The sequence below is a fragment of the Rhinopithecus roxellana genome, chromosome 8 (assembly GCF_007565055.1).
Source record: "Rhinopithecus roxellana isolate Shanxi Qingling chromosome 8, ASM756505v1, whole genome shotgun sequence".
Lineage (NCBI taxonomy): Eukaryota > Metazoa > Chordata > Mammalia > Primates > Cercopithecidae > Rhinopithecus > Rhinopithecus roxellana.
This window is the reverse complement of record NC_044556.1, coordinates 110,641,844-110,659,122: the sequence shown is the minus strand read 5'-3', so window position 1 is coordinate 110,659,122 and position 17,279 is coordinate 110,641,844. Positions and strand designations below refer to the sequence as shown.

Below are 17,279 nucleotides of genomic sequence, written 5' to 3'. Positions count from 1 at the left end.
TAGGAAGAGGAGGAGACACCAACAGCACACGTGTGCAGAGGGACTGCTGTGTCAGGAGGCAGCAGGAGAGTGGCCCCTCCAGACAGAGAGGCCTCGGAGGAAACCAGACCTACAGACACTTTGATCTTGAACTTCCAGCCTCCAGAACTGTGAAGATCAATTGCTGTTGTTTCAGCCACCAGTCTGTAGTATTCTGTTATGGCAGCTCTAGCGAACAAACGTGCGGAGCTGCTGGAGGCCACAACGGGGAGAGAACTGATGGAGCAGAGACTGTGTCTGATGGTGGCTGAACAAACCCCCAATATCTTGCACACATCTAGATTAAAGCTCTATGGATATTTATTGAGTTAGTTTCACTGAAGGACCAGTGAGAGGGAAACAAAGGCCTGGGGCCAGAGGTGTTTGCTGTGGACCAGGGAAGCACACTGGAGAAAGTTCTTCAGTCTCCAGCCTTTATTTTATTTTATTTTATTTTATTTTATTTTATTTTATTTTATTTTACTTTATTTTATTTTATTTTATTTTATTTTTTTTTGAGACGGAGTCTCGCTCTGTCGCCCAGGCTGGAGTGCAGTGGCCGGATCTCAGCTCACTGCAAGCTCCGCCTCCTGGGTTTACGCCATTCTCCTGCCTCAGCCTCCCGAGTAGCTGGGACTACAGGCGCCCGCCACGTCGCCCGGCCAGTTTTTTGTGTTTTTTAGTAGAGACGGGGTTTCACCGTGTTAGCCAGGATGGTCTCGATCTCCTGACCTCGTGATCTGCCCGTCTCGGCCTCCCACAGTGCTGGGATGACAGGCTTGAGCCACCGCGCCCGGCCTATTTTCTTTTTTTTTTTTTTTTTGAGACGGAGTCTTGCTCCGTCGCCCAGGCTGGAGTGCAGTGGCTGGATCTCAGCAATCTCAGCTCAGTGCAACGTCTCCCTCCCAGGTTCAAGTGATTCTCCTGCCTCAGCCTCCTGGGTAGCTGGAACTACAGGCGCCACCACCACGTGCGGCTAATTTTTGTATTTTTAGTAGAGGTAGGTTTTGCCATCTTGGCCAGGCTGGTCTCAAACTCCTGACCACAGGTAATCCGCCTGCTTTGGCCTCCCAAAGTGGTGGGATTACAAGCGTGAGCCACTGCACCCGGCCTCCAGCCTTTATTTTCTGTGTGAAGAGGTTGAGGAGTGATTGGGTTGGATTTGTTACTGTGATATCACCATATTTTCTCACTAGCCATGGAGGCTTTACGTTTATGCATAAGCAAGTATCATGCATGTATTGAATGGAAAAGGATTTGGAGTATATTTTATTAGCTAGTGTAATACCAGGAAGTCCTTGTTGTCAAGAACTGTTGTTTTCAAGGAAGAATTGCATTTCTGAGACTGTGCGTGGATTTAATACATCACATTTTGATGATTTGAGGGAGATGGTGGTGGGTTAGGGGAACTGAGGAAAGGGAGAAATCTCTGGAAAAGCCTCTGAGGAAAGGGGGAAGGAGGTGACTCGGTTCCAGCTGAACTCTTGCAGGCAGAGTCAAGGCCCAGCCTGGAGTTTACAGTAGCAGGAGTCCTCTGACTGGGTTGGAAAAAGAACTAGGCACTAAAAGATTAGAAAGCTTCATAGGTCAATGATAGGGAGGTGAGATACAAAAAATGAAAAAGTGGTCATATATAAATGAGAAAGAATCAAGTTTATGAGGAAAATGGATTTTTAAGACAGCGTTTCAGGAACTACAGTGCTAAATGAAAGGACTGATATGTATATGTCACTTTTTTAAAAATTGAAAATATTTCCAATAATAAAAGTACATTATAGAAAATATCTTTAAGTAAAAGTATTAAATAAAAATCACCCACTAGCTTACCATCTAGAGATAACAATTACTATTTTGCAGTACATATTTCCAGTTTTTCTATGTATATATCGGTATAAATCATTTAAAAATAGTTTTGTTTTGTTTTTTAATTGAGACAGAGTCTCACTCTGTCACCCAGACTGGAGTGCGGTGGCATGATCTCAGCTCACTGCAACCTCCACCTCCTGGGTTCAAGTGATTCTCCTGCCTCAGTCTCCTGAGTAGCTGGGATTACAGGCACAAGTCACCACACCCAGCTAATTTTTATATTTTTAGTAGAGACAGGGTTTCTCCAAATTGCCCAGGCTGGTCTGAAACTCCTGACTTCAAGTGATCCACTTGCCTCGACCTCCCAAAGTGCTGGGATTACCGACTGTGAGCCACTGCGCCCGGCCTAAAAATAGTTTTTAATAAAGCCAGTGGACCTGTAGGTGATTGATGTGAGCTGGATTACTATGCTTCAGCTGTCATTTCTTGGTTTGAAGTGTGGTAAGTTAGAGCAACTGAGATTTTCATAAACATTTCATTTCTGGGTTTCATCTGAACAGTCATCCTCTTTTTCCTCCTTTACCAAGATCAGCAGGCAGTAACAGCTGGTACTGCCACATTTTTGATGGCCTAATTAAATAATTCATATAAAATGCATATACCATCTGCTTAGGTTATAGATATAGTGACCCAAATCATATACAAAATAGCATTCGTGTGCTTAAGCTGATCTAGACAGATGAACACACATTTTCTGCATGGTAGAAAAGAGCTGGGCTTGCATTGGTATAAAAAAATGCTCCTACTTTAACCTCCTATTAATAAGGTTGACTGCCGTTAGAGATTAGCGATTTTTGTGTACACGTCCGTATTCTCACCTGGTATCTCGTTACCGCTGCCGTACATAAGGACTGATAGACTTACTTAGAGGGCATTCTTGAGCTTGTAGGGATGAACAGATTTACTAATTTGTCTGTAAGAATTGTACTTGTCACGTTGGTATCACCATTTTCTGTCCATAGCCATGGAAACTGAGGTTTATATAAAAGCAAACAACATGTTTTGATTGAATGACAAAGATTTGCTACATATGTGGTGAGAAAACCTTGATAATATGAGGGCAAGAAGTCCTTGTTGTCAAGAAACATTGTTTTCAAAGATGGCTTGCATTTCTGAGACTTCATGGATTTAACGTTTCACGTGATGCTTTGATACGAAACTTGGAACTTTTTTTTCGGTTGGAAGGTAGAAGAGAATAGAAAGACCTAGGTTTGATTTCATGACTTCAGCTAAGTAACTTAAATGTGGTGAACTTCATTTTCAGCTCTAGTAGGATGGGGTTGATAATACCCACCTCATAAGGTTGTTTGGAGAATCAAATCATATATATGAAAAGCAGAATGCCTACTGCAGTTCCTGGGGAGCCACTGGTTATTCCCATCCCGTGCATCTTCTCTACCACAGTGGGCGTCTGTGTGCATTCTTAGTGTCTAGGCTGTTCTCCTCTACTCCATCACAGTGGGCGTCTGTGTACATTCTGACTCAGCGTCTACGCTGTTCTCCTCTATCTTCTCTATCACAGTGGGCGTCTACGCTGTTCTCCTCTATCTTCTCTGTCACAGTGGGCGTCTGTGTACATTCTGGCTCAGCGTCTATGCTGTTCTCCTCTATCTTCTCTATCACAGTGGGCGTCTGCGTACATTCTGACTCAGCTGTCTACTCTGTTCTCCTCTATCTTCTCTATCACAGTGGGCATCTGTGTACATTCTGGCTCAGCGTCTACGCTGTTCTCCTCTATCTTCTCTGTCACAGTGGGCGTCTGTGTACATTCTGGCTCAGCGTCTATGCTGTTCTCCTCTGTCTTCTCTGTCACAGTGGTACATTCTTACTCAGTGTCTAGGCTGTTCTCCTCTATCTTCTCTATCACAGTGGGCGTCTGTGTACGTTCCTGCTCAGCGTCTACGTTGTCCTCTATCTTCTCTATCACATTGGTCTGTGTACATTCTGACTCAGTGTCTACGCTGTTCTCCTCTATCTTCTCTATCACAGTGGGCGTCTGTGTACGTTCCTACTCAGCGTCTAGGCTGTTCTCCTCTATCTTCTCTATCATAGCGGGCATCTGTGTACATTCTTGTCAGTGTCTACGCGGTTCTCCTCTGGGAACAGCATCTCCGTGTTTGCTGTGTGTAACATCCACCTTTGGATAAAGACTTGGTGTCGTTGTCAGTCAAGATCTCCTGCTGAGCATCCACCCCCGCCCAAGCCAGCAAGTCGGGTGTGCTTTTCTCAATTTTGTATCTGACAAGATACTGCAAATGTGTCAAACATTGTCCTGAAGGGAGGGAGTATCCAGTAATCTCTGTTTAGAGGCCTGTAACTGCTCTAATCCCTCGCAGTAAATACTGTTTTCAAAACAAAACAAAACTTAAAATACCTGGTTGGCTGTATACCAAAGTTCCCTGTTTGGTACACTGAATTGGAAATAATTCCACAAGCAGATGCATTCTTTTGTTTAAGACAGGAACTATTTAGTGATTCCTTTATTCTTTGTATATCCTGTGCGAGGTGCTGGAGTGCATTCGTGGAAGAGAAGTATCAGGTTCCCTGATCTCGGGGTGTGCTCAGCTCGGTGACTTCAGAGTGCATGTCGGAGCGTAGTAGCAGACGTGGAGCATAGCCTGAGACGCAATCCCAGATTAAATTCGGTATTAGGTAGAATGACAGTTAATCTAACTCTAAAAGTGTTAATTATGGATGTAAAGATGGGAACAGTAGGTACTGGGACTGCTAGAGGGGGAAGAGGGGATGGGGGCAAGGGCTGAAAAACTACCTATTGGGTGCTAGGCTCACCCCCTGGATGATGGGGTCATGTCTACCCCAAACCTCAGTGTCACACTATATACCCATGTTTGAGCCTGTATATGTACCCCCTGAATCTAAAATAAATGTCGAATAATAAACAAAAATTTAAATTTAAAAACCCTTTAATGCCCATTAGTTACTTATAGTCTGTTTAAAGAATAGCCAGTTGCTCTCAGCCATTTCATTTGTTTCATTAATTGCATCTTTTTATTGACTCAGTCTGGTCAAGAAAAATACTCTTAACAGTTTGTATTAAAAAGTAGGTGCCACTATAAAATTCTAAGCTTTTGCTGAAAACCATGACCTTTGATTGTTCATACTGGTAATTTAGTTCTCATTTTTATGTTGCAATTACAACATTCAAAGCAGTAGACTAAGATCTAATAATTTAGAAGCACCAGAGGCATTTTTGGACCAGGATGACAAGCCTTTAATGACTGTCTTAGACAGTAAAAAAGCCACTGCAGTTGCTGTATGAATATTCATTTAAGAAGCATTCATTGGTAGGAAAGAAGTTGTAAATCTTTTAACATGTAAACTTCCAAAAAGATGAATAACATACTATATGCCCTGGTCATTCTTATTGAATGTGTCTTCAGATATTTTTATCAAATTCATTTTACTGCTCTTTTTGCTTGTAAAAATAAAATAGTATTTCATTAGTTGAGCTTATTTGAATATTAGAAATAAACAGAGTTCAGATCATGTGAAATTGCTGACAGCTCTTAAAATCAGTCCTGCACTTTGCCCAGAGGCATTAATCACATTGCTGGTTACATCTGTTCTTGGGAAAGAGAACCTGCCTTGACTGTGAATGGGGGTCCAGTTTGCCCCAGGTTTAGTGCCTGTGATACTCAGCAAACGTTGCCTGGTTCTTTACTAAATATGGCTACCCTGTGATAAGAAGCTTTCAGCTGATTGGGCCTTATTTGTCTTGTTTTCTCTTACTGAGAAAGCAAAGACTGCTGAACGTAACTGATGTCAGAATGGGCCTGTGGTAGCTGTATACTATGTACAGGTCAAGCACATAACTCTTAATAGTAAAAATCAACTTAGAAAGGGGAACTGGATTCAGATCCAAGCAGTTCCATCCTAGCCCACACTCTTAGCCACAATTACAGTGGCAAACAAACAAATATTTTTAAGTGTATGCACTATGATTTAGTGTTGCAAAGATTGTTTAGATTTTTAAATAGGCTTTAAATTTTAGAAAGTATAGATTTACAGCAAAATTGCAAATAGTACAGAGTGTTCCCCTATATATCCTGTACCCAGTTTTCCCTATTGACACCTTATGTTAGTATGGTGCATTTTTACAATTAATGAACCAATACTGATATACTGTTACTAACTCAAGTCCGTACTTTATTCAGATTCCCTTGGTTTTTACCCAGCGTCTGTACACGTATGCCACACAGGATACCACATTATTTTCCTCATGTTGCTTTAGACTTCTCTTGGTTGTTACCATTTTTCAGGCTTTCTTTGTTTTTGATGATCCTTGACCGTTTTGAGGAATATTGGTCAGGTATTTTGTAGAACATACCTCATGTGGAAAGCAGGTAATCTCTGTCTGAAATGTTTTTCATGGTTAGAGTGGAGTTCTGGATTTTGGGGAGGAAGACCACAGAGATAAGGTGTCATTTTCCTTACATCCTACCTGGAATATGCTCTATCAACCTGACTTGTTGATTTTGGCCTCGATCACCTGGCTGAGGTCGCGTTTGTCAGGCTTCGCCACGCAGAGCTGCTCCTTTTCCCTCCATACTGTGCCTCTTCACAGGGAAGTCGCTGTGCTCTGCCCACACTTACGCAGTGGGGAGCCACGTTCCACCACCTCGAGGGAGGAGTACTTCATATGGAAATTACTTGGAATTCCTCTGAACGGGAGGTTTGTGTTTTATTTATATCAGTATGTATTCATACAAAATTTATTTTATACCTCTAGTTATAAGCCAACACTACTTTATGTTCTCGCCCAGAATATTCTAACTTTTGGCTGCAGGGAACTTTCTCAGTTGATTTCTGTGTCCATTTGACATATCCTTATCATTGTGGAGTTTTTTTTTTTTCCTTTAGCACCTTCTCACTTTCTGGCACCACAAGATGCTTCAGGTTTATTTTTTTTTTTTTTTTTTTTTTTTTTTTTTTTTTTTTTTTGAGGCGGAGTCTCGCTCTGTCGCCCGGGCTGGAGTGCAGTGGCCCGATCTCAGCTCACTGCAAGCTCCGCCTCCCGGGTTTACGCCATTCTCCTGCCTCAGCCTCCCGAGTAGCTGGGACTACAGGCGCCCGCCACCTCGCCCGGCTAGTTTTTTTTTTTGTATTTTTAGTAGAGACGGGGTTTCACCGTGTTAGCCAGGATGGTCTCGATCTCCTGACCTCGTGATCCGCCCGTCTCGGCCTCCCAAAGTGCTGGGATTACAGGCTTGAGCCACCGCGCCCGGCCGCTTCAGGTTTATTTTTTATGTTTCCTGCTCATATCCTAGAAGCAGCCATTTCTTCAGTGTGCCCTGTTTTCTTTTACTGGGAATAGTTTTAGAAAACAAGATTTGGGCACTACTTATGCTTATTGCTAATGAGTTTTCTTTGCTTCTAGGCTCCATGTAAAAGTTTTAACTTTTAAATTTTTTAAGCTGCTTGAGCTGCTATTAAGCAACTATTTCTGTTAAATGTTGGTGACCAAAAGTGTTAAATACATTGTTTTAAATTTGTTTTTCTTTGGGGAAAGAATGTTGTATTGTAGTTACAGTCGAGAATTGCCAAAAATAAAATTTAAAAAGAACAATACTTAGAAGAACATTTCTAAAAACATTTCTTAGAATTGCATAATTGTCTCAGTCAACTTGCTTTTATTATTTTTTCAAAATACTTTTTCATGATTTTATACAAAGCAGTGATTCCCTGGGTAATGATTTCACAATCATTACCTTTTGTGCTTCTCTTTTACAGTGGATATTTCATTTATTTAATTTGGATTAGAATTAGAAATACAAATGGGTCAGTAATTGAATTTACCCCTAGGAATCTTGCTTTTTGCTGGACATTTACTATCTTAATTACACAAAAGAAAAAGAGAAGCAGCAGTGTCTGTACCCAGGAGTTATTGTCTAGTAGTTAATAACAAGCACTGTACAAGCATTGATCAGTCAAAACAGGATATTTAGAAACAACCAGGAGACTATATCAGATGTATTCTGAGCAGATATCACCCCTGCCTCGGCCTAAAGAACTGCCACAAATCTTTAAAATATTGGCTTATAAATCATATGAAGTAGAAAAAAATTTAAACATGACATCTCAGTGATATTTCTGCAAAGGGAGATTTTTTTTAATAAAGAAATGACAGTAAAATTGATTTTCACTAGCTTTAAAGACAGTATCACCCTCTGTATGGTAAGATATTACTCTGAGAAACACCCCTTCATCCTTTCAGGTGAAAGGCAGCCTGTTATCACAGGCAGCCAACCACTGTAAAGCTGGTATTGACAGAGGCTCTGAACGCTTTTGGTTAAAAATGAGGCAAAAATCTGAGTTTTCATAGGGCTTCCTAACCTCCGGTTGAGGTATATGTAAGAACCCTTCACCCATGATAATAACCCAGGTATGTGACCTTGTGTTACAGTGACCTGCACGGTCTAGTGAGAGGCATTCATTGTCAACACAGGTAAACTTACCACAGAAGATAAATTTAGAAGAAAAATGAATGGCTATAATATTATTTCAGTGCATATGTGTGTGTGTGTGCATTTGTGTGTCTGTATATATATTTTCCTCCAGCAACATGTCATATGGTCAAGAAATTCCTGGGCGATTTCTGGTTTGGGAGAATAGGATGTGAACGTACCTCTGAAACTGACAGAATGATGTATTACCTTGTAGGTCACTGGAATAGAGTCCAGATGTGCTTAAGCATTTATGAAAATTTACCTATTGTCACAGAGGCCCCGTGCCACATGAATCCTATGAGACGGTAAAGGAAATCTAACCAAAATTGAACTCTATTTCGAGTATAGTTTTTTCTGTGGTTTCATCATGACATTATACCCATTAAAATAGTTTTTGCCCTCATTATTAAAACTGTTAGGTTATTTAGTGACTTCACAGTCACAAAAGTTTTTTATATTTCCCAGGCAAGCAAAAACTCAGTAGCATAAACTTAGTTTTGTCAGCGTCCCGGGGATCACACTTCATGTGGGCCAATAAATTTCCAGGAAACTGTAAGTATTATGTCATATGTGCAAAAATCTGATGTCTTTTTTGATCCAAACCTTTGCCAGACCTTCAAGAGAGGTTAGGATGTAGTGAGAGTTTGTGAAAGACTGGAGCTCTCAGTAGGCCAAGTGTAGTGTAGCAACCGGCAGTGGTGAAAACCTGCCTGCAGATACAAGAGAGCACAGGTAAAGGATTGTAGTTACGGTGTTAGTGTGAGAGAATTAATCTTCATTGTACCCGAGGGACCCAGTGTAATTCTTCAGATACTTTTGTGGAAACTCTTCATGAAGGAGAAAGATGTAGATCATTGTTGTGTCATAGAATTTCTGTGATAGTGGGAATGTTCTCTCTTTGTTGTGCAGTATGGCAGTCAGTAGCCGTTTTCATGTATCAGAGACTTGAAATGCGTTGAATGTGACCGAGGAATTGGATTTCAAATTTAATTTTAATTATGTTTTAAATTTAAAGAGCTACATGTGGTTAGTGACGACCTTTTGGATAGCACAGCTGTGCTTGGCTATGTTTGGAATGTCTACTCGTGAGATAACGTCTGTGAAAAACTGTGGCATGTGGCCGGGCGCGGTGGCTCACGCCTATAATCCCAGCACTTGGGGAGGCTGAAGCAGGTGGATCACGAGGTCAGGAGTTCGAGACCAACCTGGCCAACATAGTGAAACCCCCGTGTCTACTAAAAATACAAAAATTAGCTGGGCAGGATGGCGTGTGCCCGTAGTCCCAGCTACTTGGGAGGCTGAGGCAGGAGAATCACTTGAACCCGGGAGGTGGAGGTTGTGGTGAGCCGAGATCGCGCCACTGCACTCCAGCCTGGGTGACTGAACGAGACTCAAGCTCAAAAAACAAACAAACAAAAACCCACAAAAACTGTAGCATATAAAATGTTCCAAAAAAATGTTTACTTTTACGTTGAGGAAGTGTGATGCGTTTTTAAAACAACCACCCAGAGGTTAATAAATCTTCTGTTTTCACTCTCCCAATACAGTGCCATTGCTCATGTACCTCTCAGATTTCATGATGGAATGAGGAACCTTTAGAGCTGTAGTTATAGAGAAGTGCATAAAAACAGCATACCTCTCTTAATTGTGTGCCACCCCCACATGAGAGAGAACAATGATCAATTTGTATCCATTTCGTTCTCCCAGCACTGGCTTAAGTGAGCATGATTTAGGATGTTTGGCTGCTTTTGCCATTCCGGTGTATGTTTGAATAAAAGGGAAAGTTTGAAAGTGGACACAAAGTCAGGGAAGAAAGAAAAGAAAGCCTAGAATTGAAGAGGGAGGAAAAGAAGTGGGAGTCCCTGGAGAGCTGCGATACTGTCGTATCGGATGGCAGCTCGGAACCGTCATAGCCGATGGCAGCTTGGAAGACCTGATTGTAGATTTGCAGGAAACGCGCTGCTGGTGGAGGCCGTCTCTGAGGAAGTAAGAGAGGACCGCTAGGGCTGTGTCTAACGTAACCCTAAGGCCTCTCCGTCCCTTCTGCTGCTGATGACTAGCAGCTAATTTGGATCGGATTTATACTGTGGGGAAGAAGCCTGGAGAGAAACGTGGGGTGCCAGGGTGATAGTGGTGTGTGAGTGAGTGGCGGCTTGTCGTCTCTGTACATCGGGCCAAACCACAAGGCCATGGCTGGGGCTGCCTCTTTTGTCACAGGTACTTAGCCCAGTATCCTGCGAGTTTTATTGAAGGGTACATAAAAAAACATACAAATAAACATGTTCTGAAGAATATATTCATCAGCACAGTCTAATTTAAATCTCCAGAGAGTTGGTAATTTTGGTTTTTATGGACAAGTCTTTTCATTGAACTATTTCTATTTCTATTACTGTGTTTTGAATGTTAATTTATTCTTCAAATCTCTTCTTCCTTACTTTCACCCCTGAATGTTTTCAGATATGTATATTTCTACCAGTGTGGCTCTCAGCTTGTCTCTAATTTGTCAGAGGCTGTAGTACGGTATTTTCTTAACTGGATGTAATAAACGAGGTATGATGATAAATGGGACCTAAGGATATTTCTCATGAGGAATACTTTTGTTTGTCTTAACCTGTTTTATTGGGTTTAACTAGAATATAGAATGAAAAACAATCTTAATATGACTTCTCTGTTTTCTTAGCATATTTTGTTCTTAATTTGGCTCTACTTATTAGAACTCCTCCAAGATTTCCTATAATCATTACATTAAAAGCCTCCTTTATCAATTGAAATGCATCTTTTGTAACTACATTTACTATTATTTTTTGACTTTACCTTTTACCTTTTTAAAAGCAATGAATGCATTACTCTTGCCAAGAGAATGGGAAGATCCCAGGAGGACTTATTGCTCTCCTTTTTCTCTAGAGAGAGCTAATCTCAAGTTTACTCTTTGTTTATTAATAATTGGATTGAAATACATTTAGTCTCATATTTACTCTTTTAAAGAATATGTAATCATTACAATCATTACTAATTTTATTTTTCCTCAATCCTTTTAAAGTTACAAGGAAATAATAGTGCATTTTAACATTGATAGATACCATAATTTTGGATTTTATTTTATTGTAGCTTTACATTAACTGCAAATCTTAGCTTTAAAAAAAGCCACACATAGGTTAGGCTCATGCCTGTAATTCCAGCACTTTGGGAGGCTGAGGTAGGAAGATTGCTTCGGCCCAGGAGTTCAACACCAGCCTGGGCAACATAGCAAGACTTCATCATTACAAAAGAAAGATAAAAAATGAGCCAGGTTATTTTGGAGCTGTCAGATTTAATGGCTGCCCTGCTGGGTTCCGAAGTTGCATGGGTTCTGTAGCCCCTTTCTTTTCGCCAATTTCTTCAATTAAACCTCTTTTCTTATAAATTAATAAAGTAAATAGATAAAATAAAAATTAGCTGAGCGTGATAGCACATGCCTGTGGTTCCACCTGCTTGGGAGGCTGAGGAAGGAGGATCATTTGAGCTCAGGAATTCAAGGCTGCAGTGAGCTATGATAATACCACTGCACTCCAGCCTGGGTGACAGAGTGACACCTTGTTTCAACAACAACAACAACAACAACAACAACAAAAGCCACACATAGCCTCTTCTGTATCCAATTGTAAGTGAAAGTTCTTAAAATCTTCAATGTATTATTTTTAATTTTTTCCATAGTAACAACACTCCAGTGTTTTAAGATGTCTCACATTGTATCTGTTTTTGTGCAGTGGTTCTCAAACTTCAGGGTGCATCAGAATAACTCATTTATTAAGGCTGGGTGGGACTCAACTGCATTTGAACAAGTTCCTGGCTTTCTGATGCTGCTGGTCTGCGGGACTCAACTGCATTTGAACAAGTTCCTGGCTTTCTGATGCTGCTGGTCTGCGGTCACACTTCAGGAATGACCGTGTTGTCGTATTTGATTCTTACAAGAACCCAGTGAGATCTTGGGCAGATACAGATAAGGAAAATGAGGCTCGAAGACATTCGTGATGTTTTTTCCAGCAACACATCATGAATTAATGGTTGAACAGATAGCAGAACTCATGAAGACCTTTCTGGTTTCCTCCTGCTCATGGTGAGAGTTCAGTTCCCAAACGACATCTCTCTGATTTCAAGTATGTTTGATCTTTTTGTCTTATTCTTTTCAGAGCTATTCATATGTTTGGATACACACCCCTAATATTCACATTTATTTATAATATATGCTTAAAATTTTCTTGTCTTTCAGTTATGTGACTAATTTTTGTGCCTAGAGATGTTCTAAAAATGCAGTGTCTTTCTGTAGAAACAAAACCTTACATAACTTGTTAAGGCCACCCAAGGTTAATCATGAGGAAAAATGTCGAGTTTTTTTACCCACTAGCCTAGTCTTCTGGCATTTTTTCACTCTAGCTTGTGGTGATGGTTCTAGGCAGGACCATTATTTGTGGGTCCAACAAATGAGGAATGATCCAAGACAAAGAATCTCAAAACCACATCACCAGACCCTAGCAGAAGGGCCCTCTACTGATTTCAAGGATTTTTTATATTTTGCTGCTTCCATGGAGAACTGATAGGTGGTTTTTAGTTGGTACCAAAGCATTGAAACTCCTGCGTGTAAGACAGTGACACACAGGATGAACCATGAGGCTCGTTTTCTCCGTCTCCCCCTCAGTTTCTCTCTGAATTCCCTTCGGGTATTCAGTAGGTGGAGCGTGTGCACTAGTGTCTTGAACCCAGTGTCAGCCAGCCATCAGGATTTACCTGTTGAATATTGCATGGTAAGCTTTGCTAGTATAGTGAGGAAATGCTGTATGCTTTTCTGATACTGACTTTTCTAGTTCCTACTTCTCATTTTCTCTTGCTTTCCTTCTTCTTTTCTACTTTGATTTGGGGGCTCCTGAAATACCTTAATCCAAAATAGAAATAGAGAGGGAAAAAATAATAGCTGGAGAACAAGTTAAAAGTCTTGACCTCGACTATCTTCTCTTATTTAGTATAGTGTTGGCTTTTTGTGTGTGAACTGGGGAGGGGGACAAAGAAAATCATGATTTTTAAAAAATGTAGTCTAATTCAGTAGTAATTTAAATCAGTGTGCTTCAGCGACTCCTCCACTTCCTGTGCTTCCTTTCTTTTTTCTTTTTTTGAGGCAGAGTCTCACTCTGTCACCAGGCTGGAGTACAGTGGTATTATCTCAGCCTACTGCAACCTCTGCCTACCGGGTTCAAGTGATTCTCCTGCCTCAGCCTCCTGACTAGCTGGGACTACAGGTGCCTGCCACCACGCCCAGCTAATTTTTGTATTCTTAATAGAAATGGGGTTTCACTATATTGGCCAGACTGGTCTTGAACTCCTTACCTTGTGGTCTGCCGTCCTTGGGCTCCTGGAGTGTTGGGATTACAGGTGTGAGCCACTGCGCCCGGCCTCCTATGCTTTCTAATGCTGAAATAAAACTCTCAGTATACGCTACGGTCTGTGTGTGGTGCTTTATATGCACTATTTTACTTAATCCTTTGTTAAGCGGTATTATTTTGAGGAAACAGATTGAGAGCGATTATGTAACATGGCCAACGTCTGACACTTAGTAAGTGATAGACTTGGGTCTTAAATACTAGTCTTTTGGACTTTGGCATTTAGGGATGACTAGCCTGTATTACCTTTCCTTTGAGATCCTTCCTCAGATAGGAGGTGAATTTAATAATTTGGATTTCTTGAAAGAAATTAGACTCCATGAAAACAGAATCCTGACTTTAAAACTGGGCTCCGTATTTCCCCTTGTTTGTTACTGTGCCAGTTCCCTTCAACATGTGCTTGAAAAGAGAAATTTGCATGCTGCTTTTAGAGACACATGTGTCTCCTAAGCACGTACAACTGACAGTATTTTGCCTTTGCTGTGCCTGCAAGTTTTTATTTTAGTTAATTGGGCTTTAAAAGCAGCATATGATGGAGTTTCAATTCGTCTTAAAACCACAGAGTGCTACCATGATAACGTACATCAATAAACTGTAGAGTGTCTCTTTCTTTATTTTGCCCATGGAGATGTCTGACAGCTTTCAGAAAAAAAGGCAGCCACCTAAGTGACTAATATCACCCATTTGTAGGGAGATAGTTGAGAATTTCTCCCAGAGTATATCCATTAAAAATCACTTCTTTAGCCTCTCCTGTGTCTTTAAAAGCTTTTCATCTTTCCTATTTTGTCTTACATGTCCCTTCTTGTTACAGGAGTATGTATTTTAATAACAAATTTAATACAGTATTCAGTCTTAGAACCAGTTAATGTTAGCCATATAGCAAAAACAAACATATGTCCATCTGATAGTCAGTCATGCTCCAATATGGAATAACTGTTACCCACGCTTGCGTTGTTCCCTTGCTCCCGAGTAGCTTTGAGAAATGTCATTCCTGTGAGTCTCAGCTTCCTTACCTCTAAAAAGCTGATGATAGCGTCTCCTTAGATAATTGTACGAGTTGGATGAAATAGTGTGCATTGTAGGAGAAACCACACTATAGTGGGGTAGGAGGGAGGACATGGCAGTGAGGTGCCTTTCTCTTTAAGAACTTAGAAGTTTCCCTTCTGGAAGACAGTTATAAAATCAAAACCCCATGGCTAGTTCGTGCTTTAGCAGCGCATATACTAAAAAATTAGAATGAGACACAGAAGATTAGTATGGCTCCTGTACAAGGGCGACACGCAAATTTGTGAAACACTTCATATTTTTAACATAAATAAGCACAATGGCTAAAGAAGCATACAGACCTTTTTTTTTTTTTTGAGACAGGATCGCGCTCTGTCACCCAGGCTGGAGTGCAGTGGCGCGATCTTGGCTCACTGCAGCTTTTGCCCCACAGGCTCTAGTGATCCTCCTCACTAGCCTCCCGAGTAGCTGGGACCACAAATGTGCACGACCATGCCTGGCTCTTTTCTGTGTTTTTAGTAGAGATGGGGTCTCACCATGTTGTCCAGGCTGGTCTCAAACTCCTGATTTCAAGCCATCCACCCACCTCGGCCTCCCAAAGTGTTGGGGTTACAGGCGTGAGCCACCATGCCTGGCTACAGACCTCTTAAAGAAACACATTATGGGCAGGCTTATCATCGAGCTCTTAACATAGATATTTGAAAAAAAAAATTGTCAACCACAAATGTTAGTAACTTGTGGCACTTTTAAAAAGCAAACTTATTACAGAGTTTCTGTTTGGGATGACAAAAATCTTTTGGAAATAGTGGTAGTGGTTATACAACATTTTGAATTTAATGCCATTGAAGTGTACACTTAAAATGGTTAAAGTGAAAATTTTATGTTATATGAATTTTAAAAAAAAAAACAGTCAGTAAAGTGAATATTTGCAGGCCTCCATTAGGCATTATTTAGGCCAGAGAAAGCTAGAACTAGGACCGTACTGCACAGATCCTGTGGCAAGGAGATCCTCTTTTCAGAGTCCAGTCTGGATTCTGATCGCTCACGTTCGCGGCTGTATTTCTAGCTCTAGGCCAGGACATGCTGGATGAATGAATAGCCTGTTGTGCTTCATGGTTTATGCAACTTGTTGCTCTTGCTGTGGTGCCAGACACAACAATATTCTGATTATAGTTTGACTTCCTATGCAGGGAGAAAACATGAAGGTCAGAGGCTCAGTGTCCGGTCCTTTCACCCATTCTTTTTTTATTGTAAATTAATAAATCGATATGTATTATACATTCTTAAAAATCCCCAAACAAGTTCAAGCTTTACAACCTGACACCAAGAGGTCTACTAGATACTTTTTATGAAGACCGCCCTCAGTGCATGTGAGGAATGTGAGCCACCAAGGCTCCTGAGACCACAATGAAGAGAGCTGTTCTCAGGGGGACTTGCTGGTAATATTTCCATCAACAAGTGCTCACGTGAAACGAGTGCTTCAAAATGGGTTTCTTGTACTTCGCATCGTCATTGTCTCCAAGGAATGGGTTCCATTACTGTGGGGTTGGTTGTTTGCTTGTTTGTTTAATCCATAGTTTCCTATACAAACAACGACTTGTTAATCACGTTTGTTTCAAAAAAGATAAATAAAAATTTACTGGTCTCTTTAGGGCTGCAGTCTTGCTTAGAAATGAACTGAATCTGGAAATATTTTAATTAGGAAATGTAAAAGTTTCAAAGCTTGTAGTTTTAAGATGTGCTTGTTTTTTCACAGTGGAGCTACTGAAAAATCCCTCAGCTACTTGCTTTACCATTGTGTTTTCTGCAATGATCCTCTCGAGCATTTTAAAAGAAAAAAATTTGTGCCAAATTAGTTTTAAAAACTATTCCTTGCTTTCTGTTCTCTTCATGTCTATGTCTTGTGTTTCTTTGCCTGAACGCAGTACATAAGAACCTTATAGTTTTCTCAGAGTGCTTTTGAGTCCTCATTTGATACCTTTTCCACTCTTCATTCCCATTTGTTTCTCCTTTCTTTTATTTTTTTCTAGACGGAGTCTCGCTCTGTCGCCCAGGCAGGAGTGCAGTGGTGCCATCTCAGCTCACTACACACTCCACCTCCTGGGTTCATGCCATTCTCCTGCCTCAACCTCCCGAGTAGCTGGGACTACAGGTGCCCACCACCATGCCCTGGCTGATTTTTTGTATTTTTGGTAGAGACGGGGTTTCACCATGTTAGCCAGGATGGTCTCGATCTCCTGACCTCGTGATCCACCCACCTCGGCCTCCCAAAGTGCTGGGATGACAGACGTGAGTCACCTTGTTTCTCCTTTCTTCAACGCAGATCTTTTGACCGCAGCTCTGAGTATGTTTATGTAGCAGACGTTTCTTCTCCTGTGTTTCCTCATTTTATATTTCATCTCTTCGGTCACAATGAGAAGTTCCGTGAGACCTCTTGCATAATGACTCTAGGGGGCTTTGGAAACATTCTCCTGTGAGGTAACCATGCCTGTGATGTGGGAGAGTGTGAGAC

At 41.0% G+C, this 17,279-nt stretch overlaps 1 protein-coding gene and 1 non-coding gene across 2 annotated transcripts in view; both read left to right on the top strand.

The window, feature by feature from the left end:
• Positions 1 to 17,279, top strand: part of SMYD3 (SET and MYND domain containing 3) — a 744,013-nt gene that overhangs the window by 290,568 nt on the left and 436,166 nt on the right. The gene's annotated exons all lie outside the window — the stretch shown is intronic.
• On the top strand, positions 14,966 to 15,070 carry LOC115899370. Its single transcript, XR_004059095.1, has one exon. It is a non-coding gene; the product is annotated as a U6 spliceosomal RNA (small nuclear RNA).